Consider the following 26,534-nt stretch of genomic DNA (forward strand, 5'->3'; position numbering starts at 1 on the left):
ATCATGAAATCTGGAGATTACCAGGCCATTTTGGAGCACAATGTTGAACCCAGTGTCAAAAAGCTGAGTCCGCAGAAGGTCATGGGTTTTCCAGCAGGACAATGACCCCAAACACTCTTCAACCATAAGAATGGTTCAAGACAAGATGTTGTACTGTTCAGAAGTGACCAAGTGAGTCAAGATCTATAGAACACATGGAGAGATTTGAAAACAGCAGTTGGGAGGAGTCAAATCTGGGAGAAATGGAGCAGTTCTCCCAGCACAAGAAGAGTGGACCAAACCAATAGAAAGGTGAAGATGTTCATCCATGGCTATTGGAAGTGGATGATTGCAATTATTTTGACCAAAGGCTGTGCTATCAAATATTAACTCAAGAGTGTTTATAAGAGTATCAATGCCATTTCTTTTTATTTTCTGATTTAAAGGATATACAGTATTAAATTCAGGTATATTGACAGAGAAAGACTTGTTGAGACCAAATACTGTTGATAATTTCAACTTATGTTTCCAGGAAATTGTGAGTTGTTTGAAAAAGGTGCAGGTGTACCAATATTTTTGGCCTCGACTATATGGTGTGTTAAGGTCTGATATGTCTCTGTATGTTGTGTATGGAGGAGGACTACAGTCCATTACCAGCTTGTAATGCAGTGGCAATGTTAAAAAAGTTACACACTAGTAATAATAGACACATTTAAAGGATGCAATAAACAATAGATCATATGGCAATTTAACAACTTCCTTCATGACTGCTGAAAAGTGCAAAATATCACTTTCATTGAGGGACTGCGGCTTTGAAAATTTAAACAACCCCTCCTATGGTTCATTCCTGGCCACCAATTACTTTCTCTTCTGAAACCAAGAGAAATATTTGTACTGTTTTCAAACAATGATGAAGTGAAGTGGATTGTTTCTTAGTATTTTGAAGAGCAAGGAAAATTATTATACTTTCCTGATTGTCTGCAAAGTGAAATAAATGTGGAACTCTTCATAAGTAGGTAGACCACTAAGTTAATGTGCCTCATCATCATCAGCTATTTATATAGCGACCACTAATTCCGCAGCACTGTACAAAGAACTCACTCACATCAGTCCTTGCCCCATTGGAGCTTACAGTCTAAATTCCCTAACACACATACACACAGACAGAGAGAGACTAAGGTCAATTTTTAATAGCAGACAATTAACCTACTAGTATGTTTCTGGAGTTTGGGAGGAAACTGGAGCACCCGGAGGAAACCCACACGGGGACAGCATAGAAACTCCACACAGATAAAGTCTGGAATCAAACTCATGACCCCAGTGTTGAGAAGCAGAAGTGCTAAGCACTAAGCCACAATGCTGTCCCTTGTGTATATGTTCCTTCACTTTCCAATTCATAAAGTCATCAGAAAGAGATTATATAACCAATGGGAGGCATTAGTCTAGTATGCCCTCATCAGATTTTATTTTAATTAAGAGTAGCTTTTCCTTTATAAAATGTGTTATGTTATTGAACTGGCCAATACACTTTTAATGATAGCTTTTTTGGTCGAGATTTATGACAGTGGCTTTTAGCAATGGTGGTTTTGCGGGGGAGCCAAAATCGCCATTAGACACACATACATTCCTAATAGTGACAAACATTTACTCCTAATTTCTTCAGGCTTGCACCAAAATCACTTTATTAAAAAAAGATATCATACATATCCAATAGATGGAAATTCCTTATAAAACGCCCTTCCAAACAGTAGATAGCTTGAAGATGTTTATAGACCAATTTAACTTTTTTTTCTAATAAATGTCAGTTAGGGCAAAGGACATCCTATGAAATTCTTTCCAAATTCTTGCCATAGCAACATGATTCATGCATGTATTACGTATGTATAGCCATACTCCAGACCTGAAATGTATTATTTCATTTATAACATTATTAATACAAAAGAAGTTATGTAAGCGCAATAGCTCTGGCATTTCTACTTTTTTTCAGGAGCATTTTTATATTTTCTACAAAAAAGATTTCAGATCCTTTAAAAATGTCACCTGAATTCACTAAAACCTATAGCGTCCTTACTTTCTGGATCTAATTATAGGTTAAATGAGCTATGTTGGAGAAAGTTCAACTTACTGAAAGAAAGACCTTTAGGCCCATCTGGAAAAGCTCATTTGTACTGCCGTTTGCCCCTAAGGCCCGGGATAAAAAGCACATCTAAGAGTTGCTGTGAATTGTGCCAAGCTGCTCCTGACCTATGGAATTTAAACTGCTGGAAGCAGACAGATAGCTGAACATTGGAGTATATCTAACTTTTGTAAATAAAAATATGTTTCACAAATAAATAAGTGCTCAATAATTTAATAGATGTTCAAAGAGTGCATAGTTACACAGGATAATTTGGGGGGCAATGTAAACATGACATGTTAATTGTTTCTGGGGTTCTATCAAAATAGTGGTATCATTGTGGACCTATGTGTATTGCACTTTCACATTCAGTAAGTGAACTTTTAAGCCATCATTTTTTCATCTAGTAAGCAGAAATGCTCTGGTGGATTCACACATTGCATTGTCAATGGAGTTACTGTAAGTTTTGTGGGAAATTTGTGAAGAATAATGTCTCTTTTTCAACTGTTATATAAACATCTAATGGTTCTTTTGCTAATGGCTAAGAGCCAAGTAAGGGGTCTTATAAGGGCATTTTGATTTCTAGCACTTTTCCCGTTCACATTGCGTAATCGCTCCCATGGTGACAGGTGGAAGTGAAGATAGAATAATTGTGCTGCATGCAACCCTTTATGAGTGTAATCGCTCCTGTGTGACAGTTGAAGACTATATACACTACATCATCACTACTTTGACCGCGAGCTGCAAAAGTGCTAGCGGTCAAAGTGATGTCTAGCTACCTACCTACCTACAAACTCTACCTTCTGGAACTGAAAGCCCAAAAGTGACTTCATTGTGCATGTGCTGGTATCGGTCCATACTCAGAAGACCAGAGCTGGGCCTGCAGAGGGAATGGGCACATATCACCACACCCTTTCCCACAAATGATGCTAGAGTAATTTTGTGTTATCCCCTGCTAGTACCAGATTACGATATTTTAGGGTGCGCAGAGCACACACAAACTGAACTAGAACTTAGCTTAATATTATGTACATGATGTAAATTTGCAGTAAGTTCAGAGTTAGGACTTTTGGTGATGTCAAAGATATGTCAGAATTAGAAGCAAAACTATCAGGTTAAACTATTTTATTTGTCTTTCTCTTTGAACTGGTGTTACTGACATTAGTCCATTGACAAGTGAGTCTATCTCTTTGGAACAATGCTGCTCTTTTAGACAGCTGGAATAGACAGAAACATCTAACACTCCAACACTATATTAAACTGAAGCTAGCCATGAACTAAGCTGTTCTCCAAAACCTCAGTTTGAATATACTAACAAAATGGTTCAGAAGCTGCACACATAAAATATTAGCAAATCACCTTCACCGGCCTTTTATCCTAAATACCATGCCCCCCTGTGGGGAAGTTTCCTAACACTTTCCATGTGCAGTTATTTAGGTCATTATCCAAATCTTATCAGATGTGAATTTATTTGATCAGTTTGTGGGGCCATAAATGTTAAAGATTGTCCAGTTTGGTTATTTCCAACTAGGGTGCTGATTTTGAAAATGAGACTGTTACATACACGCAAAAATGCAACTGTAAATTTATGTCTCTATAGCTGTATTTTAGCTTACACTTATCTAAAGATATGTGCAACTTACCTAGGGTACAGATATGTCCATTACAAAGAAGAAACTGTCATCATAATCAACATGGAAAATAACACAAGGGGTTAGATTTACTAGACTGCAGGTTTGAAAAAGTGGAGATGTTGCCTATAGCAACCAATCAGATTCTAGTTAATTATTTAGTACATTCTTCAAAATGAGAGCTAGAATCTGATTGGTTGCTATAGGCAACATCTCCACTTTTTCAAACCCGCAGTTTAGTAAATGTACCCCCTAACCTCTGCCACCATCTACTGTATTAGAGCAATAGAACATCACATTCTGTCACACAAATGTACCTGATGGAACACAGTATGCTCCTTGGTAGTCAAAAAGATGAACAATTCACACACCAGCATTAACATGGACAAGCAATATTTCTCTTCATAAAAAAGTTTACGGACAGAACTTATTAAATTTTATATTTAATATAAAAATATTCAACACATGAAGATGGCTTTAGTGACACACACCAGGCTCTCAGGTCCTGTTACGTACCCCCTTCACTGTCTTTCTAAGCTATCTGTGGGGTCCACAGGCACTACTGGTCTCAGATCTCTCTGCAGGATGTTACCCAGTCTGTCTCCACTCCATAGATCCCTCCAAAATCAGTACATGGGTGTTGCCATCTTGGATTCAGTCACCTGCTCTTCCTCAGTAAATCAAAGTACTGTTTCAGCCCAGCTGACTGCGGCTTCCAATCAGGGGATAGCAGTCTTCACTCCAGGGTTCCCTCCAAAACCAGTTCCTAGGCACTACCATTTTGAATCTAGTCACCTGATCCATCTCAGCCAGTCAGAGTGCTGCTTCAGCCCAGCTGACCGCAGTCTCCAATCATGTAATAACAATTAGTATAAAAGGACTTCCTGAGGCCCTAACCTGTTGTCAGTGCAATGTTGATTCTCCAGATGCCAACCTGGTTCTCAACAGTCTTCTGATTTATTCCTGTTCAGACAGTGCAGTTTGCATTCCAGTTCCAGCATTCCACTCTCATTCTGTTTCGGTTCCAGTCCGGTCCAGAAATCCACTTCCTAGCTGGATTCCTTTGCTAGTCTAATAACCATCTGTACCAGTCCTTTCACTTACATGCAAAGGAACATAATGAGGCCACCCAGCTTTGTGTACATAGCCACAGCTTAGTTCTAGAGACACAACCCAATCTGGGTACAGACAGATCCTCAGGCGTGACAGTTAGCCATTGAATCCTATGGGGAGAGCATTGCCGTAGACGATTCTTCGGATCCCTCACCACATCTTACCTGCTCACTCCTCCGCTCACTATCGCAAAGTGGTCACCATAGAAAGCGATAGGAAATATCTAAAATGTGTGTTTGCTGGGACAGACGTTTTTTAATGACTGCTGTCTGGGCTGAACACTTTTAGTAAATGCTCACAATATTTCATTCCTTATCATTGCAATTAGCAATGAAAATGATCTTGGCAAAACAGTGGTATATAGTATATATGCCCCTTTGTGATTTAGTTTTAAGGATACTACTGAACCTAAATGGACCACATATCCATTACAACGCATGTAAACGAGTAACAAAATAAGCTGCCAACTTTTATGTGTCCTAATGTTCCATATAAAAATATAAATTTTTCATTTCAAATTCCTCGACTCTAAAACTGTTATGACACATAATATTTATCACATCTCTTCTTTTACAGCTAGTGTATCTTGTGTTTACATCTTGTTCAATGTAAGTGATGAAAGACAAAACAAAAATCAGCAAGTCATCAAAAGTCACTTGGAGAAATGAGGAAACTACTGGGTTCAGCCAAATTTGCAAGCTCTGTGAAAAAAAATAACTGTGCTCAGAAGCTGAGAATATGTGGAACATTCCTGCACTTCCATTCCTGCTTAGCTTGCTTATATTTCATGTAGCACCATGCTTAAAATGATTGCATAAGTAACTGTACAGCAAAGCAATCTCCTACAGCACTTTTTTTTCCTGACATCATAAATGTTCACCACTGAGTCCATGAAATGGGAAATTATTCTATATACAATGGAAGCATTTATCACAATTGTTGTATAGGTAATAAACAAACATTTCCTGTATTTTTCAAGACACAATTAGACAAATTACATAATCTGATTGGTTATTGTTGGCTGCAGTACCTTAAGGTATTGTGCACCAATTTTTCAGCACCATTCAATCATTTCATATAATAGATGTAAATATTCAAAGTATTCCTAGTGTAATTTGATATTTTAAGCATTCCTGCTAAAATGCAATAATAAACATATGAAGTTAATAACTTTTTCCAAGATTTCACCAGGGCCAATCTAGTGAATTCAGTTTTCTTTATATCTTCAACTCAAGAATTCTCTAAATGAGAAATTTTAAACTGAACTTTTTAGGGAGGGTAATAGGTTTATTATATACAAATACTAATCATTTTATGTCTGGATTGCTTGGGGGGAAAATATGTGTATTTATTAATTGTAAATACTATTAATTAAATGTCTGGAGGGAATATGTTTATTAAGTAAACGTGAATACTAGTAATTTATTGTCAGGGCTGGTTGCAGGGAGGGAGACCTAAATATTAAATGTGGGTGCTATTGATTTAACATTGGAACTAATTGGTGAAGATGGCTATAGTGTGCTCTCATTGCTAGGCTTTCCATATTTAATGTACCTATCCCTTTTTCCAAACAGGATCCCAATATTCCAGGATCCAGACTGCAACTGTGCTTAAGACATCAGCAGCAACAGACAGGAGAGCAGAACAGTCTGCCAACTGTTCTGATTCTAGGGGTGGGGCCAATACTTTGCACTCTTTATATATGTTACCGTGAAAGACCGAAATTGGAGAATGTCGACTTTCACCAGTGAATGTCAACAAACACCAAATACGTCGGTGAAAGATCGAATATTTCATTACATTCTTGTACATTCGGACCCTCACTGGTGTATGTCGACAATCACAGACATGCTCTGGTGAAGGACGAAAAGGGAGGAGCCGACATATAGGCGACAGGTTGTTTCCTGTCAAATCCCGTGTTCTGGTGGAATGAGTGAGCTTCGTCAGTCTTATGCAAGATTTATTGGGGAGAGCATCGTTTTCTTCATTTTTTCCGATACCCTAATTTATACAGAATGGATACTGGAGTGGATTGTGATCTTTTTCTTGAAAAGTTAAATGCATTAATTGCGAGTAAACGAGAAGACAATTGTTTTTATTTTTCTGAAGAAAAGTACTCGAAAATACTTTCTGAACATTTTGAATGTACTGTATAATTGAGTAAGTTTTTACCTTCTATTATTTTCGTATCTTATTTTAAATGTACTGTGAATTAAAGTTCCTAATCATTCCTCTCAAAAAGAGAGGCGAAAATTTATCGCGACTGAACTACGGAGAAAGAAATATGAATCTCGAACATGTTCAACATTCACCATTAGTGCATGGTGAATGTCGACATTCACCGGTGTAAGTCAGAAATAAGGATATTTAACAAATATTTCGGACATACACCAAGCGACTATGTGAATGTTGACATTCACTGGTGAAAGTCGACATTCTCCAATTTCGGTGTTTCACCGTAACATATACACTGCATACTTTACATGCTACACTATGCCGCTAGCCATGTCCTTCATGGGCTGACGACATTCCCTCTAGTGTTTGGTTATACCTCAATGTTGGCTGGCCACACCGCTGCTGGTGGGCCCCTAATGTTGCAGTACCTCGGTGGGCTCTTTATGCCCCAGTATGACACTGCCAAGTACAAAGTAGTCACATTATCATAAAATCTCTTTTTCTTTATTTTTTCCCCATGCACGTCTCTAAAAGACTTATGCAAGAATGTAAGTCAAATGTTTCCCTTTCACATTTCAAAATTAATTCAAACAAACCAGAGGCCTTGAATGCCTCCATCAATCAGGCCTTATTTGATATACTGACCAGATACTTCTTAAATGGGTAGGACTCAAGTGGATTTGCCCCTTAGCAGAAAGGCTATCCAATATCCACCTTTATTGTAGTTCCAATCTACTAACCACCATGATTAATAGGATATTCTAGATGAAACAAAGCTGAGTGTTGTTTACATAGGAAGAAGGTCTTATTATGCCAAAATCTGGCATGAGGCCCTAGAGTGACTATGATGCAGAACAGTGCCCCACAAGTCTTTATTACCTCCTCCCTTTTCCTACTTGTTCAACACCCTGGAATCCTGCCTTGCCTGCAGGTATCACTAAGAGGTGCTTACAACTAAGGACAACCCAAGGAGAACTTCACATAATGCATTTTTTGCCAGAAATGAGATGGACCTCTGTAGATTTCAAGGCCCGCTTAGAACTCCAATTTAGGCTCCTGTCAATTCTGACAGATAAAGCCATTAATACTCAGGGAAATAATTCAAGTTTACCTCCTACCTCACCTCATCTCAACAGGCATTACACCTTCAGACCTAAACCCTAAGCTTTACCCTTAGCATAACTCTTGGTTTTAAACTCAAAACCTAAAGATAGTTGACAGATATTGAGGTTAAAGATAGTGACAGCTGCAGAGTTATGAGAATAAGCCTCAAGTTCCGAGAGAGATAGTGCAGACTTTAATGCATCCAGTAATGTCATGGTGTGCCAATGATAGAAACAGGAGGCTCTGGAATAAAGGAAGTGGCAGATAGAGAGAAGCTAGTGAAACTGCTGAGAACAGCAATGAGAGAACAGATGTTACTGCCAAGCCAGCTGTTGTCACACTTACTTGTCAGAGAGCCAAGAGTGTAGGACTGTGAGTATCTTGATAAGAACGTACAATGGTTAAAAGGATGAATACCCTTTAATAAAGTACCGTATTACCATGTCTGTGTTAGCTTCACACCTAATTTTCCTGTTACTAACCCTGCATTAGCAGTGGCAGCTGTCTGTGTAACTTCCCACTGTACATTGGAAATAGAGCACTAAGTTAAGCCATATGAGGATCTCCAGAGGTAGGTACTGTAACGGACTTACCTTCTCCGCCGTCCCGGAAGCCGCACTTCCGCATCCAACACCACGTGACCGCACCCGGAGGTGGTCACATGACCGCAACCTAGAGGCGGGGATTTTGAATCCCTGTCAGGATAAAAACCTCACTGAGTGTCAGAGCAACACTTACCTGTTCCTGGCTCCTGTGCTTCGTGGATTGCTGTGTCTTCCAGTCTCCTGTGTCTTCCTGTATGCTGATCTCTGCCTGTTTGACTACTCTGGCTCTCCTATCCCTGTGTACCGACCCGGCTTGCTGACCATTCCTCTGTTCTTGTGACCCGTGTACCGAACCTGGCTTGTTGACTCCGCAACCTCCGCCCCACTCCGCTGTACTACATCTTGGAGCGAACCTGAGGACCTCGACCTGCGACTCCTGGCAGCGAAGCCCACCCCGCCTTGCGGCGGTTCTTGGTGAACACCGGGGAGATCGTTAGACTCCGCACCTCAGGTAAGCCAGCGCTAATCAAGATTAGTAGTTGAAGTATCCAGAATCTGTTACAGGTACCTAAAAGTATGTACCTATATCAGGGGCAAAAGCAGGATTTCTAGAGGGGACAGGGTTCCAAATGATTGCATTGGGAAGCCTATTTAAAAATTATTGTTCTGTTACCGTTATCTCAGAATGGTGGTAACAAATTAATATCATTAGGGATATATAATTTACGCTGCACCTGCAAAGTTGCTGATATGAGGAGAGGGTGATTGGAGCAACGAGACAGACACACACAAACACAAGGGGAAAAAGACAAACACAAAGGGTCATACATACACATAAACACACTGTTAGGCTGCTGGTCTGATCACCAACCCACAAAACTAGATGATGGAGGTTTTCACCTATAGCAGCCGCCTTTCCCTTAAAGCTAGTTGTGTTCACCGGTACTCAGATGCCCCCAGGACTTAGCTCCAGATGTAGTGTGGGTTGGTAATGCAGACAACAATGGCAGGCCAGGAGACTGGGTAGAAAGCAGCGGATAGTCAAACGATAGTCAAGGTCAAGGGTCACATGCAAGCAGGGTAGTCAATAAACATGCCAAAGGTCGGGGTCACAGGCAAGGTAGCGGAGTCCAAGGTACAGGCCAAAAGGGTCAGTGTCACGATCCGCCTGGCAGCTCCTACCTTTTGGACTTTATTATTTGTATTTGTTCTTTTTATGTGTTTGCAGCAGTACCTCTGATGTCCAGAGGTGCTGCTATTGTGCATTTCTTGTGCTTTAGGGGTTAACCTTTCTGTTCACTAATTATCCCATGCACCTAGGTGTGGTCTCTTTTTCCTTATTTATACCTCTCACTCCCAGCACACATTGCTGGTTATTGATGTAATTTCCTGTTGTTGCACCCTGTGGATTCTTCCTCCTGCCTTGCTCCTCTGGTTACATGCTGCTTGGAATCTGTTCATACCTCCTGCTTCCCTGCATTAGCTGTGTACCTGCTGGTTTCTGGACATTCACATTACTTCCTGCATCAGCTTGCACCTGGTATTTATTACTACTCTTGATTACCTGCTATTTATACTTCTCTGCAAATAAACAGAGTGTTTTCACCATATTTGTGGCTCCTAGCTGTACTCCTGTATGTAACCGTGACAGTATAACCAGCCCAAAAAACAGCTTAGGAGTCAGGTGAAAGTTTTTTATTCTGGGACCTTTTTGTTCTGCAATTCATTTTTCGTTTACTTTTGGAACATGTCTGCTTTACCAGCTTTTGAATTGCCACAGCTACAGACTTTACAAATGGACATAATCCTGTTTCCCAGCTGGCTAAATTTTCCACTTTGCTTACGAACCCACTCAGGAGACTGTCAGATTCTGTCTCTCCTAATTCAGAAGCTGCTGATCTGTCTCAATCCACCTTCTCTGCTGATGAACCTGTGCAAATAGCACCTCTTAAAAGTGCTTCTACACATTTGCTGTTTTCTAAGAACTATGGGGTAACTAATTCCCAGTTCACAGGTGGTCCACGCCCCCAACTGACCGAAGAGGAGCGACAACGCAGAATAACAAACAAGTTGTGTCTCTACTGTGCCAGCAAAGCACATTTCTTGCAGGACTGTCCTATCTGTAGACCACGTCAGCTTACTGAACCATCTCCTGTTGTTTTCTCTCTGCATTCCAAATCTGTTTATGCTCCACCATTCCTGTTCTCTGGGAAGAGATCCAATCTGCCAGCTCCAGCCGCCTGTCCTGAGGCGCCAGCTCCAGCCGCCTGTCCTGAGGCACCAGCTCCAGCCGCCTGTCCTGAGGCACCAGCTCCAGCCTCCTGTCCTGAGGTGCCAGCTCCAGCCGCCTGTCCTGAGGCGCCAACTCCCTCCGTCTCCTGTTGCGAGGTCCCAGCATCTGTCTCCTGTTGCGAGGTACCAGCATCTGTCTCCTGTTGCGAGGTACCAGCCTCTGTCTCCAGTTGCGAGGTGCCAGCCTCTGTCTCCTGTTGCGAGGTGCCAGCCTCTGTCTCCTGTTGCGAGGTGCCAGCCTCTGTCTCCTGTTGCGAGGTGCCAGCCTGTCTTCTGTGCCGAGGTGCCATCATCTGCCTCTTGCTCCAAGGTGCCATCATCTGCCTCTTGCTCAGAGTCTCCTGCCACTGTGTCCGGTCCTGAGTCTCCTGCCACTGTGTCCGGTCCTCAGTCTTCTGCCACTGTGTCCGGTCCTGAGTCTTCTGCCACTTTGTCCGGTCCTGAGTCTCCTGCCACTGTGTCCGGTCCTGAGTCTCCTGCCACTGTGTCCAGTCCTGAGTCTCCTGCCACTGTGTCCGGTCCTGAGTCTCCTGCCACTGTGTCCGGTCCTGAGTCTCCTGCCACTGTGTCCGGTCCTGAGTCTCCTGCCACGGTGTCCGGTCCTGAGTCTCCTGCCACGGTGTCCGGTCCTGAGTCTCCTGCCACGGTGTCCGGTCCTGAGTCTCCTGCCACGGTGTCCGGTCCTGAGTCTCTCCGCCACGTTGTCCGGTCCTGAGTCTCCTGCCACGGTGTCCAGTCCTGAGTCTCCTGCCGCTGTCTCTCTTCCTGAGCTACAGCCTGCTCCAGAGGGGGTGCTGCCCTTAAAGCCTGCTCCAGAGGGGGCGCTGCCCTTAAAGTCTGCTCCAGAGGGGGCGCTGCCCTTAAAGTCTGCTCCAGAGGGGACGCTGCCCTTAAAGTCTGCTCCAGAGGGGGCGCTGCCCTTACAGTCTGCTCCAGAGGGGGCGCTGCCCTTACAGTCTTCTCCAGAGGGGGCGCTGCCCTTACAGTCTTCTCCAGAGGGGGAGCTGCCCTTACAGTCTGCTCCAGAGGGGACGCTGCCCTTACAGTCTGCTCCAGAGGGGGTCCTGTCCCTCCAGTGTGCTCCAGAAGAGTTGCCTGTCCATGCGGTTCAGCCCGAGTTGCCTGTCCATGCGGTTCAGCCCGAGTTGCCTGTCCATATGGTTCAGCCCGAGTTGCCTGTCCATGTGGTTCAGCCCGAGTTACCTGTCCATGCGGTTCTGCCCGAGTTGCCTGTCCATGCGGTTCAGCCCGAGTTGCCTGTCCATGCGGCTCAGCCCGAGTTGCCTGTCCATGCGGTTCAGCCCGAGTTGCCTGTTCATGCGGTTCAGCCCGAGTTGCCTGTCCATGTGGTTCAGCCCGAGTTGCCTGTCCATGCGGTTCAGCCCGAGTTGCCTGTCCATGTGGTTCAGCCCGAGTTGCCACTCTATGCGGTTCAGCCCGAGTTACCACTTGGTGCTGTCTGCTCTGAGGCTTCTCACAGTGCTGTCTGCCCCGCAGCTTCTCACAGTGCTGTCTGCCCCGCGGCTTCTCACAGTGCTGTCTGCCCCGCGGCTTCTCACAGTGCTGTCTGCCCCGCGGCTTCTCACAGTGCTGTCTACCCCGCGGCTTCTCACAGTGCTGTCTGCCCCGAGGCTTCTCACAGTGCTGTCTGCCCCAAGGCTTCTCACAGTGCTGTCCCTGCCAAGCCTGCCGCCCAGTCCGGGCCTGCTGCCAAACCTGCCGCCCAGTCCGGGCCTGCTGCCAAGCCTTCCGCCCAGTCCGGGCCTGCTGTCAAGCCTGCCGTCCAGTCCGGGCCTGCTGTCAAGCCTGCCGCCCAGTTTGGGCCTGCTGCCAAGCCTGCCGCCCAGTCCGTGCCTGCTGCCAAGCCTGCCGCCCAGTCTGGGCCTGCTGCCAAGCTTTCTGCCCAGTCCGGGCCTGCTGCCAAGTCTTCTGCCCAGTCCGGGCCTGCTGCCAAGTCTGCTGCCCAGTCCGAGCCTGCTGCCAAGTCTGCTGCCCAGTCCGGGTCTGCTGCCAAGTCCGAGTCATCCTGTGCTGAGGGTACCAAGTCTGACCCGTTGCCTTTATTTGAGGGGCACATTTCCCAACTTAGTGCCCTTCTGAGATTTGCTGTTTCTTATGTTCCCTTTATACCAGAGCTTGTTAACAGCCCTAAGAGACAGGTACTGTTCCTTATTTCACATTTTAGAGGAGAAGCTTTGGAATGGGTAAACCCTTTGATTGAGTCTGATCACCCCATCCTGTCTGACTTACAACTATTTGTTGAGGCTGTGATCAACAAGTTTTCACCAACACCTCCCGCTAGGCCATCTTGCGGGGCCTCTACATTATCAGCAGTACCACCCATCTCACCTGGCCAAGTGATACCTTTGTGCTCCTCCCTGTTGGCGCAGATCCCAACTTCAAGGAAGTCCCGTAAGAGAGGAGGACGTAAGAAGAGAAGTGGTTCTGCAGTGCTTGAACTGGCAGCTGGCATGGTCCCCTTTGCCTTTCCACCCATGGACGAGGACTTTTCTGCCAGGGCCCCTATTGTGGACTATGATTTTGATGAATTCAGACATTGGTGGTAATTTGGGCGTCTGGAATCCGCCCTTAAGGGAGGGGGTACTGTCACGATCCGCCTGGCAGCTCCTACCTTTTGGACTTTATTATTTGTATTTGTTCTTTTTATGTGTTTGCAGCAGTACCTCTGATGTCCAGAGGTGCTGCTATTGTGCATTTCTTGTGCTTTAGGGGTTAACCTTTCTGTTCACTAATTATCCCATGCACCTGGGTGGGGTTTCTTTTTCCTTATTTATACCTGTCACTCCCAGCACACATTGCTGGTTATTGATGTAATTTCCTGTTGTTGCACCCTGTGGATTCTTCCTTCTGCCTTGCTCCTCTGGTTACATGCTGCTTAGAATCTGTTCATACCTCCTGCTTCCCTGCATTAGCTGTGTACCTGCTGGCTTCTGGACATTCATATTACTTCCTGCATCAGCTTGCACCTGGTATTTATTACTACTCTTGATTACCTGCTATTTATACTTCTCTGCAAATAAACAGAGTGTTTTCACCATATTTGTGGCTCCTAGCTGTACTCCTGTATGTAACCGTGACAGTCAGGCTCACGAGCAAACAGACAGAGTCCAAAGTCCAGGCAGGGATCATACACAGGAAATCCAACAGAGTATCCACAGGACAGGGTACAGCAAACAGGTGCAGGTTAGCAAGACATGGTCAGAAACTCTATAAGCGGCAGTGAGGCTCAGTCCTCACTGCCTTAAATACATAGAGCAAACAATCAGGGCTAAGCCCTGTAACAATACACATGCCTGGATTAATTTAATCAAAGCCACACTAATCAGCCCACATGCTGGAGAAATTTCAGCACCTGCGCCTGGCTGTCCTTTTTTCCTGGGGCACGCTGTGCAGGGAATCGGCATCCGGCCGTTGTCCTGGCAACGGTCGGACCAGCTAGCAGAAGTGATGTCCCGTCACTAAGGAGACGGCCGGGACGCTCAGCGGGGCAATAGTTGAGTCGTGGCGATGCCCGTGGCCGCCACAGCTCCTAACACACACACACGTTTGTATTGCATCGTGAGGACCCATGTCTGGAACATGACACAAAGGGAAACCCTTTTCCTAATGCCCTGTTGACAGGACAATCATATGGGTATATGTAGTGAGTTACCACTTGAGATTTTCGGTTTGACTTTGACCAAAGTATAAACACTGACTGCATTGCAGGGAAAGTTTTTTGTATTTCCTCCATCTGAAGATATCCAGACACCTACATATACTAACACCTAGCCATAGAGGTTACAGTCATGGTCAACCACTGCGGATAATTTCAACAAATATTATTTCTCTTTGTAGCTGCTATAAGGTTCTTTACGTAGAACTTTACAATTAACTAGTTCTGATCTTTCAGTGCTGAGGTTTCAATCATGATGCATGTTTTTCTGGCACCCAGCAGGTTTGGATAAACTTGATCATGTGACTCTCCACAGCTTGGATCTCATTTCTGTCCCAGTTTTTTCTCTGGACTTCTTTACAACCTGAAAGGACGCAGTGTGGTCTATTACGAATCTGCAAAAAAACAGAGAAGGCAATATGCTTTTGCATAACAAAACTGTGTGCTGCTCCGAACTTTGGAAGCCTTGGCTGGGCACTGATCCTTTGTTGCCGGGTCCCTATACCGTTTCCTTTCTGATGGGGAAGTGTCAGCTGAATGCTTGACTACTTGTCTCACTGTTACAGGGCATTGATCATCATCCAAACTTTCACTGAGTAGCTGGACCAGTTCTAAAAAGAAACAGATATGCAAATGACTGAGGTAAAAGTAAAAGCCATACATCAGATACAAGATTTACAACTTACCGTCTGGATCAATGCCCATCTCTTCCAAATTCTTGCCTTTGTATTCAGCCAGTCTACCACTCTCGACAGCCATTAATAGTTTGCAGATCTTAGCAAGTTGGAGGTGGTAATACTGCCGGTGCACCCTGATGTTGTGCCCAGGGAAGTCTGCCAATTGATCCATCTCTGTGTCATTAAGGTTAAGGACCTATAAAAGAGTGTCAACATGCTTTCGAAGCTTCATGGAAGAGAGTGTTTAGGGATTTTTAGCCCCCTGCGTGGGGCTAAAAATCCAGGCATATGCAATCGGAGCCTCTGAAATATGACAAGGCAGCTGGTCTGGCAAACAAATATACATTTTAGGTAGCCACTCCACATTCTTCACGCTTCTCTATAAGAAGTTCCATTGCACCTTGCAATGCTGGTGTCAGCAGGATGTTATGAATCCCAGTGCATTCACAAAGTGCAACGGAAGTGTAAGGCAAAGTGTCTTTATTCAGGTAAATATATTAACAAAGATAACTCAAATCCACGGATAACAGGTTCCAAAAGAGACTGTATAGTAAAATGGCAGGAACAAGTATAATAAGTTTACCCCATTCCAGAAGGCACAAAAATGTCGAGGAAAGCAGACAGAGTCCAGGGTCAAATAGAGACCAGACAAATAAATCCAAATAGCCAGGCAGAGATCAAGCAAATAGGCGAGGTCCAGAAGTCTGTCCAAAAGGTCAGGGCAACAGGCAAAACAGCGTGGTCCAAGGTATAGGCAAATGATTCGGGGTCTCAGGCAAGCAGGCAAGGTCCAAGGTACAGGTAGGGGTCATACACAGAAGTTCAGTCCAGCAGGTAAATACCAAATAGCACAGGAGCAGGTTAGCAACAGCCAGGAACAAATGAATGAACTGCTCAGAGCACAGCTAGAGGCAGGTACTTAAAGCAGTGCAACAGGTGCAGTTCTAATTAGCATCAGACAAGGAGATTAACTCCTTCAGGCATGTTGCAGAGTTCAGGAGCAGGACAGCAGCAGCACCTCTGATGGATTATAGGTACTGCTGCCAGATACAAAACAAAGGCAGTCATAACATAGCCCCCCCCTTTAAGAAACGGATTCCAGACGCTCCATACATGCTCCCTTCAGGTTTTTCTCCTCTTCTTTTTCTTTTTATAAGATCTCCCTGGAGACACAATTGGGCTCTTCTCTAATGGAGTACAGAGAAGACCCATTTCTTCAAAAGCAGAAGAATTGTAAAGTTCGTCCACTAACTCTCTAGTATCCTCCACAAATTCACTTTCAGAGTCTGAGTCCCAGCCTAGAGTCGGGATAGGACCTTTTATTTTATCACCAGATGATGATATGCCCAAAAAGCCAGTCACCAAGGTTGGTGTTTGTTGTGACTGAAGTGGCAAAGCAAAGGTTTTTCCATTCTTTTTAACCTTCTCCCTAGGTGACCTAGACTGTCTGATGGAAGACACATTCACAGAGGTCTTATGGACAAGTGCAGGAACTGACGCACAGGCTGGAACAGGCACAGAAAAATCGTGATCAGATGACTTGACTGTGGATGGAGTGTACTTCTGACAAACAGCATTAACAAAGTCCATGGTATTATGAATAATGGGGTCATCGGAATTTAGTAATGAGAAGGCCCAGGTTTGTGGCTCCCCTCTAAAACACATAATAATTGAACCCACTTGGTTAAATTGGTCAACAAAATAATCCGGGCATTCTTGAAACTGTTTCATGGAAAGTTCGAGTACCGTAACAAACTGTTTGATGTCTCCATCAAAGAAGACTGGAGGAGGATCTGATGACTCGGAAGAGGCTTTTGGGCATTCAGGTTCAATAGCAGTCTCTGGAGAGTACCCAGCTTGTGCAGCAGTCTCTGGAGAGTCCTCAACTGGAACGGCAGAGCAGGAGTCCCCGACTGGGATGGCAAGTTGGGCACACTTGACGGGAAGCCCGTACTGGGCACAGCACTCAGACTGGATTGCACTGTGAGATGCCTCAGAGCAGACGGCACTGTGAGATGCCTCAGAGCAGACAGCACTGTGAGATGCCTCAGAGCAGACAGCACTGTGAGATGCCTCAGAGCAGACAGCACTGTGAGATGCCTCAGAGCAGACAGCACTGTGAGATGCCTCAGAGCAGACAGCACTGTGAGATGCCTCAGAGCAGACAGCACTGTGAGATGCCTCAATGCAGACAGTACCAAGTGGTAACTCGGGCTGAACCGCATGGACAGGCAACTCGGGCTGGACCGCATGGACAGGCAACTCGGGCTGGACCGCATGGACAGGCAACTCGGGCTGGACCGCAGGGACAGGCAACTCGGGCTGCACCGCATGGACAGGCAACTCGGGCTGCACCGCATGGACAGGCAACTCGGGCTGCACCGCATGGACAGGCAACTCGGGCTGCACCGCATGGACAGGCAACTCGGGCTGGACCGCATGGACAGGCAACTCAGGCTGGACTGCATGGACAGGCAACTTGGGCTGGACCGCATGGACAGGCAACTCGGGCTGAACCGCAAGGACAGGCAACTCGGTAGGGGACTGGAGGGACAGGGCCCTCTCTGGAATGGGCTGGAGGGACAGGGCCCTCTCTGGAACGGGCTGGAGGGACAGGGCCCTCTCTGGAACGGGCTGGAGGGACAGGGTCCTCTCTGGAACGGGCTGGAGGGACAGGACCCTCTCTGGAACGGGCTGGAGGGACAGGGCCCTCTCTGGAACGGGCTGGAGGGACAGGGCCCTCTTTGGAGCAGACTGTAAGGGCAGCACCATCTCTGGAGCAGATTGTAAGGGCAGCGCCCCCTCTGGAGCAGACTGTAAGGGCAGTGCCCCCTCTGGAGCAGACTGTAAGGGCAGCGGCCCCTCTGGAGCAGACTGTAAAGGCAGCGCCCCCTCTGGAGCTGAAGACTCGGGAGTAGAGGCAGCGGGTGAAGACCCGGGAGTAGAGGCAGTGGCTGAAGACCCGGGAGTAGAGGCAGCGGACTCAGGACCGGACACAGCGGACTCAGGACCGGATACAGCGGACTCAGGACCGGACACAGCGGACTCAGGACCGGACACAGCGGACTCAGGACTGGACACTGCGGACTCAGGACTGAAGGCAGAGACTGGCACCTCGGAACAGGAGGCAATGGCCGGAGACAACTGCTGCCAGGGCCGCCAAGAGAAATTTTGGGCTCCGGTACAGCAACTTCATGGGGCCCCCTATAGTCGACTATAAGAGAAACATCTGCCGATGCGTAGCGGTGGCGCCCTGTCAAAGGGGTGTGGCCATACAATTATGGGCGTGGCTGTGCATCATTGGGGGTTTGCTTAGGAGGTGAAAAGTGCAAGGCAAGGAATAATTTAATATATCCTCATTAGAGGATACAATCTGGAGCCCGGTAGCACTGTCATTACAGAAATACCCACATGTTTTACTCCCACATGCTTCCTCTCCCACATGTTTTACTCATCATCATTTATTTATATAGTGCCAGCAGATTCCGTAGCGCTTTACAATTGGGAACAATCAGTAATAGAACAATACTGGCTAATACATACATGCAGAGAGATAAGAGGGCCCTGCTCGCAAGCTACTCACACATGGCCGCCCTCTGCCCACAAGCTTTACATATACATACCCCTTCTGCCCACATGCTTTACACACATACAGTATATCCACTCTGCCCAGCAGCTTTACACACACATGACCCCTCCCCGTCACATTACCCTTTCTTCTTCTTCCTTTTTCTCCATCAGTGACAGCACAGGGACAGGAGGATTTCCAGCAGCAGCCTCCAGCACTGTGTACCATGTGACTGCTGCGGCCACATGACCTGGTGATGTCACAGTGACTCTGACGAGACCTAGCTACTACTTAGCAGCTTATGTGGTCCATGCATAGGCTGTCACATTGCATAGTTCTCGCTGCGGGCGTATCATTCATTCATAGAATATTGTACTACAATATGTAGAACAATATTCTATGAATGAACGACACAGCCACATTTAGTAGTATGTGATGTGACAGCCTATGCACAAACTGCATACTGTATAGGCTGCCTGCCCGAACCCTCCCACCCCTTCCCGGGAAAAGCTAAAAAAAAAATAAAAAGCATCAAAACAGATTAAAGAAGCAAAAACTAACAAACAACAAAATAAATGTTGGTGGTAAATGTTGGTGGTCTGCAGTGTGGTTCCAGGCCCCCTGGCATACATGGGCCCCAGTAATCAGTACCCCCCCCCCCACCTCTCGGGGCCCCTGACTGCTGCTCATTGACAATGTAACAGGCAGTCATGCTCTTCCTTCAAGGTTAAGCAACAGGTGCTCCTTACATTATGTGTCATCCTAGAAAATAAATTGACGAAGGCCACTTCCATTACCCGCATGTACAGGCTATATTGGTTCAAGATTGCACAATGCCACACATGGGTGAACTACATAATTCTCCTGCAGACATTTCTATTAACCAACAGCTCATAAAGCCACCCAGCCATTGTTTGTTCTAAGTAAGGCTGCTGGTGCAGTTTAAGCCTCTTGAGCACCATATATTTCAAAACTGGGGCATAAAGAATTCCAGTTATAAATGTTAACTAGTGCACATGCTGTGTTATTTTTATTATGATAACCCAGAATATAAGAGTAATGTATCTTTTTTAAAACTTGTTTCTGATTAAGATAGAAAACATAGGAAAGCAACTTGTTCCTGCTTTAAAGCCAAGCACATTTAAAATTACGTAGCTCTGAGATTAACCTCTGCAAATAAAATTAATATTTAACATAAAAAGTGCTTGCAAATGCACACATGGTGAAATGTTTTCCAAATGTCTTAATGTAATTCTGCTAAGCAAAGGCAGGCATTTATGTATTTTTAACATTTTATTTTATTATAAAAAATGTTTTAAAATGGAGTTGCTCACATTTAAAAATATTTTATAAGGACATTTGGGGGATGATTATCATTCTGGCAGGTGCGTCTATGCATTTATCAATTTAAATACTTTCAGGACACATCAGCTTGTACAGAATACTGAAAAAGAACTAATGCTGATATATATATATATATATATATATATATATATATATATATATATATAGGGCCTTACTTACTTTAGACCAGATATTTGTGGGCCCCATAGTAAACTTTTGTAAGGGCCTGCATGTACCACCCGATGGTGAAAAATACACATATACACATGTTACTTGAAACAGCTGTAGGCCCCATAATAGCTGCACTCTATACACCTCTGGTAGTTATGCCCTTGCTTAATATAAAGACAGATATCCTAATAACACTGTTTACACAATCCACAGTCCTCCATACTAGTACATCTCTGGGATTCAGCCTCTAGTATCACTACCATTTATCTATTGAAACACTGGACTCTGTCACTAATGGTTTAGGAGATCCTAAGGATTTTACACATGGGTAAAATGCTGGTTGGTTCCTGATTGGATTGCTATGATTCTCATCCAATCAGAAGGCACATTTCTACTTATGTGTTGTATCTCTCCATCCTGCAGCTGTTACACATCAGAAGCTGTCCACAGAGGTCCCTAGTCACAGTAAATACAAAAATACTGCTTGAGTAAACTGTTGGGTATAGAGGAGTATCTCCCACCAATATACCAAAGGTGGGAAACCCTTTAAAAAAAACAACCAAATAGGTAGAAGAGCCACTAAACTTTTCATTGTTCTGTGCTTCCCCACTATTGGTGCAGTGCTACAGAAATTATCACTCCCTTGTGGGGCATATGGAAACCAGCAAGATGGAGGAGCAGAGGAGGAGCAATACCGTCTTCAGTAGTGGAGAATTGTCCTTTAGATTGTAAGCTTGTGAGCAGGGCTCTCTTCCCTCTCTGCTATCTGTATTACCCAGTATTGTTTTATTACTATGTTTGTTCCCAATTGTAAAACTCTTCGGAATATGCTGGCGCTATGTAAATAAATGTTGATGATAATGATGGAGAAGACATTCACATTGTTTATTGGTCAGCAATGCGTTTTAATGATTACAATTTGGCTCTGCATTGAATATTGAATACCATTGGGCTCTGCATTGCATAGAGTTCATCAAAGGACTCTCTCTACTCTGTATAGTGGACATATATTGGCTTTATATTCTACTAGCTGTAGCACCCGGCGTCACCCGGGTTTAAATCTTCAAGTTATTAAGTTATCAATGATTTGGATGCAACTTTCAACCTTTTAAAAATAATTAGCAGCTTAGCAGTTTTTCAACACACCCATGAGGTGGCTGCCCAGTGTGTCTTTATATTAAATATCATTCAAATCCATCAAGTGGAAGCCCCAGAACAGTCTCTCTGGGTCAAAGTTCTGCCCAGCGTACTCCAACAGGAGGTCCAACAGGACCTCAAACCCTAGTAAGTCTTTTGGGATCCAATGTTACAAGTCTGTAAAGTTTTCGTCCAAATCCATTCAGTGGAAGATTCAGAACAAACTCCCAAGGTCAAAGTTCTGGCCAGCGTACACCAACAGGAGGTCTGGCTGGGACCCTAACCCTCTAAAACCTGGACAGGATCTAACTGGACCACCTCGCGTTGGTTTCATCTCAATCGGTGCAGGGGTATCCAAATGCAGGCGCAGAACAGGCTCCCCGGGTCAAATTCTGCTCAGTGTACACCAACGGGACGTCTGACTGGGACCCTAAACCCCCTAAAACCTGGAAAGGATCAAACTGAACAACCTTACATTGGTTTCATCCCAATCAATGCAGGAGTGTTCGAATGCAGGCCCAGAACAGGCACCCATTGCCGGTTTTAAAGCGGCATTTGCACTGTGTCCAATAAAAATGACGTAATTTCTTTATGTAGATATTTCTGACATTCGCATTTTACATCTGTAGATCATTAGAGGCACCGGACAGAATGTGTGCCTTCTATATGGTGAGTGCATATTTTCATACTATCGCTATTATTGCTTTCAGGGTTAATTTGTAGCTGTTAAGTGTGTCAGCTTTCTCACACCCGTTAATTCATACCACACCCTTCCGTAGCACTTTACAATTGGAAACAAACTAAGGAATAAAACAATACTGGGAAATACATACAGAGAGGTAAGAGGTCCTTGCTCACAAGCTTACAATCTATATTTCCAGAATATGCATATATCTCACACAAGACACTGCAAAAACTTTATGTTTAATTCACATATAGAAATGAATGACTAATTATAATGATACAAATACACTACATTGTGCTATTTAGATTAAAGTAGGCAATTGATATGTAAATGTTTAGGAAGATCTAACATTAATGAGCAGCACGGTATGATTAGTATGTGATTAAGATACGTCACAGGAATTATTTATACCTGTGAAGACTGTCATACTATGATGAAGAGGCTACCGTGCTTTCTTGACACATTAAAATAAAACAGTATCACTGCGGCTTTGGAATTTTGATGTAATCCAACAGAAAATAGAATGGAGAATGATTTGCAGTCACAATAAAAGTAGTATATGTGTATGATACATAATCACTAATAGAAATACTGTATAAGAGGACACACTAAAGAGAAAAGTAGTTCTATATTGATAGATATATAATAACAAAAATATTAGTTATAACACATGAAACCATACCCTGTGGATTAAGACAAGATTCCATGTCTCAATACAGGATGATGTGAATGTATAAAACAAAGCAGGGAAAATAGTCTTTTAGTAGTTACACTTTTCTGGAGAATTGTAGACAAAGTGATATACTGATATTGTATACTGTTAACTGATATAGCTGTATAACTATAACTTATATACTGATAACTAATATTGTTGATATATAAATCAAATTATAAAAGGCAAGTATTAACTCTCGATACTACTACACAAGGAGCTAATTGAATGATCTTGCTAAGAATGTGACCTATATAGGAAATTTAAAAGATATTATTGTTGATACGAGAATCAATCTGTATATTTAGATACTCATAAAATAATTATTGAACTACTAACAGATACTAACAGCCAACACTTTCTCTAACTAGAGTATAAGGAACCCTCATTTATTTTACTTTAAGCACTAATTTCAATCTTCACACATACTAGCCTACACTTAATAATATGTGGATTTTGAGTTCCTCCTACTAGCAATATTCTGTTTCTCTTTTTTCCTTTACATCTGAACATCACCTAACAGCAGTGTTTGGATTTTTCTATGCCTGTATCTGCAATTTGTCAGCAATTGTGTTAAACTGTTGACCAGAGATGCAAATTTTATGACACTATACTACCTAGAATTCTTTTCAGCCAGCAGCTGCATCCCATTGATCAGCTGACCAATTAGCTCACAGGTAGCTTGTGTTTATATTAACCTTACTAAATCTTAACAGTTGGTCTAGGGGGCAGATGTGTTGGGGGGTGGGTTTGAGGGGGCAGATGTGTTTGAGGTGGGGCAGATGTTTTGTTGATTTTCTCACAAAGTGCAGGAAAATTATAGTTAAACAACATATTTGAACAAACAGGGAACAACATCTGAGAACAACCAAAAAAAAATCTTCAACCTGCTATATCCTGCCACCCCACTTCTAGGGATAAATATATCAAGCTGCATTTTTTGGGCAATTTAAAATCAAGGCAAATCGCGAGAGATAACCGGCAATTTGAAATGTTAAATCCTATGGTTTTGCTGCATCTTAGCATAAGTGTGTGTGCTCACATTCTTTTACTCTCCCTGCCTCTCAGTTATTATTTTAAAGGAATTCATTTTGTGAATGAACTGGGCTTGCTTCCAACAAGACAGCTTTACCATTGAACTCTGATCATATATTAAATTCCTGACTAGTCGGGAAAGTAAGTCCTTGGAAAAGGTTACTGATGGGCAGTAAGAGACTTGGGGTATATTTAGTATATATTGCCGGTTTAAAAAAGTGGAGATGCTGCCTGTAGCAACCAATCAGATTCTAGTTATCATTTATTTAGTACATTCTACAAATTGACAGCTGGAATCTGATTGGTTGCTATAGGCAACATCTCCAGTTTTTCAAACTCGCAGTTTAGTAAATAGACCCCTTGGTGTGTTAACCAACCATAAAACTAAAAGCTCAGATGAGAATGTCTTTAAATAAAATCAGAGACCACTCCTGAACTGATAACATTTAAATTGTCATTTTATTGGCTGTTCTTAATCATCACTAAATTTATTGACTTCTGAAAAACTGGCCTTTTTAAAAATGTTTTTAAAAATCAGTAGAAAGATTATTATTTCATGACAGTATTCAAATGTTTCCAGTGTGGAAAAAGCCAGCATTTCCACACAAAACTAGCAGACACAGGATTAAAAATCTGCATCAGAGAATTGTGGGTAGACACATGAGAAACTGCCACCTTTTGACTTTGTACTTGTATTACTTCTATACAGACTTTATAACATAATATAGTTCTAACTCGAAGACAACTGTTTCAATTTTAAAGTTCAATAATATGGGATATAGGGGAGGGGTGTTGGTTGTCCCTCAAGAAAGGCAGGATTGTACAATTGTAACTCAAGAACTTGGCTGGGGTGCATTCCTGAAGAGTTTTCGGCTCATGGATTGGGCTATTACACCCAGGATTTATGGTCGTCACTGACACAGACGGTCAGGTGGCGGATTAGATTGACATGTTATTGCTTCTATATTGGCATACATATAAATGAGTAAAATCTATCACATTCATGTGCACTACATTGCAGTGTAGCCGAATAAAAGCCTACTTAAACCATATTTCTGCGAAAGTCAATTTGGGGATCTTTCATGTGTTAGACAAACATGTTAATCACTATACTACAGAAAGCTCCATAATGAGTCAAACAAAGGCACTACTGAGATTCACACTCAGATTGTCTGGTCTACTATACAGGAACTTTAACCATCTAAGCTACGCCACCATTGTTGGATGGGCACGGCATACATGACCGTTGCTGTTAGGTTATCAAGCACTTCGGGGCACTTAATTTCCTGGTATGCCCCCCTACCCCATTAAGGTTATGAAGAAAAGTGTTCTTTCCACTAATTGGATTTTTGTCAATTATTATTTGTGTCATTATGATGTGGATTAGTGGGACAGAGTGTCAGATAGCTTTTCGGTTGAATAAATAATTATAGTAGATAAACATGATGTTCATCTACTATAATTATTTATTCAACCGTTTAATGAATAGTACATTGGAGAAAAAAATCTGCTAAAGTTCAAATCAATAAGCGGAGAGGTGCCATGATGGCTGCCCTTTTGTGCTATATTTATTGCTTTATGTTTTCAATTACTTTGGTTTTGGTGTGCATAACTATATACCTTAACTTATGTGAATACTGTTACTTCCAAGGGAGCAGTAAAATCTAGGCATTTTTCATATTCTCTTCGATGCCTCACAAATCAGGAATTGCCTACAAGTTTCCTCTAGCTCCACTTCTTAAAATGCATTTAAATTGAATGGAATACTGTTTTGTTTTTTCAGTTAAGGTGCAAACAGTTCTTCCTTCTTCAGACCTCCCACTTACTCCTCATTGACCACAGAATCATGGAGGGGTATTTAAACCACCTGGTTTCTCCTGTCAGATGCCTGTTCTTCGTGCTCACTCCTGCAGCAGTAAGGACCTGGCTCTCCGCTGCCTATATTGAACCTCGACTGTTCCTGTGACTTCATTGCTACTATCCTGAGTTACCATCATCCTGTCAGCTACAGTTCTACATCTCCACGCCACAGCCTATATTGAACTACCACTGTTCCAGTGACTCCATTGCTACTATCCTGAGTTACCATCATTGTGTCAGCTATAGTTCTACATCTCCACTTCGCTGCCTACATTGAACTACCGCTGTTCCAGTGGCTCTATTGCTACTATCCTGACTTACCTCCTTGTGTCCAGCTCTTGCCTGTTTCCTCTGCTTCTGGCTCCTCCTACCACTCTGCCCAGTACTCTCTCAGGGGACCGTGACCTGCGGGATAGGGGCTGCTAAGACCATACCTCCTTGCGGGGATTCCTGGTAAATACCACCTACCTGTTAGACTCCGCACCCTTGAGTAAGCCGTGTCAAACCTGGCAGATTCAGGGGATCCTTAGATCATCCTCGGAATTTGTGACACCGTTCCTATATAGCGCCGCGTCAGTGGACTACCTGTATGAACTCATCATTTGTGTACTCTGGAACGGTGCACTCCATGGTGCCAGCATGCTGGGGACGCCAGCAGCACCGCCTCCATTCCTCTGTGCAATTGGCCACATACTACTTATAGAGGCAGTCTCT

The sequence above is a fragment of the Mixophyes fleayi genome, chromosome 4 (assembly GCF_038048845.1).
Source record: "Mixophyes fleayi isolate aMixFle1 chromosome 4, aMixFle1.hap1, whole genome shotgun sequence".
Lineage (NCBI taxonomy): Eukaryota > Metazoa > Chordata > Amphibia > Anura > Limnodynastidae > Mixophyes > Mixophyes fleayi.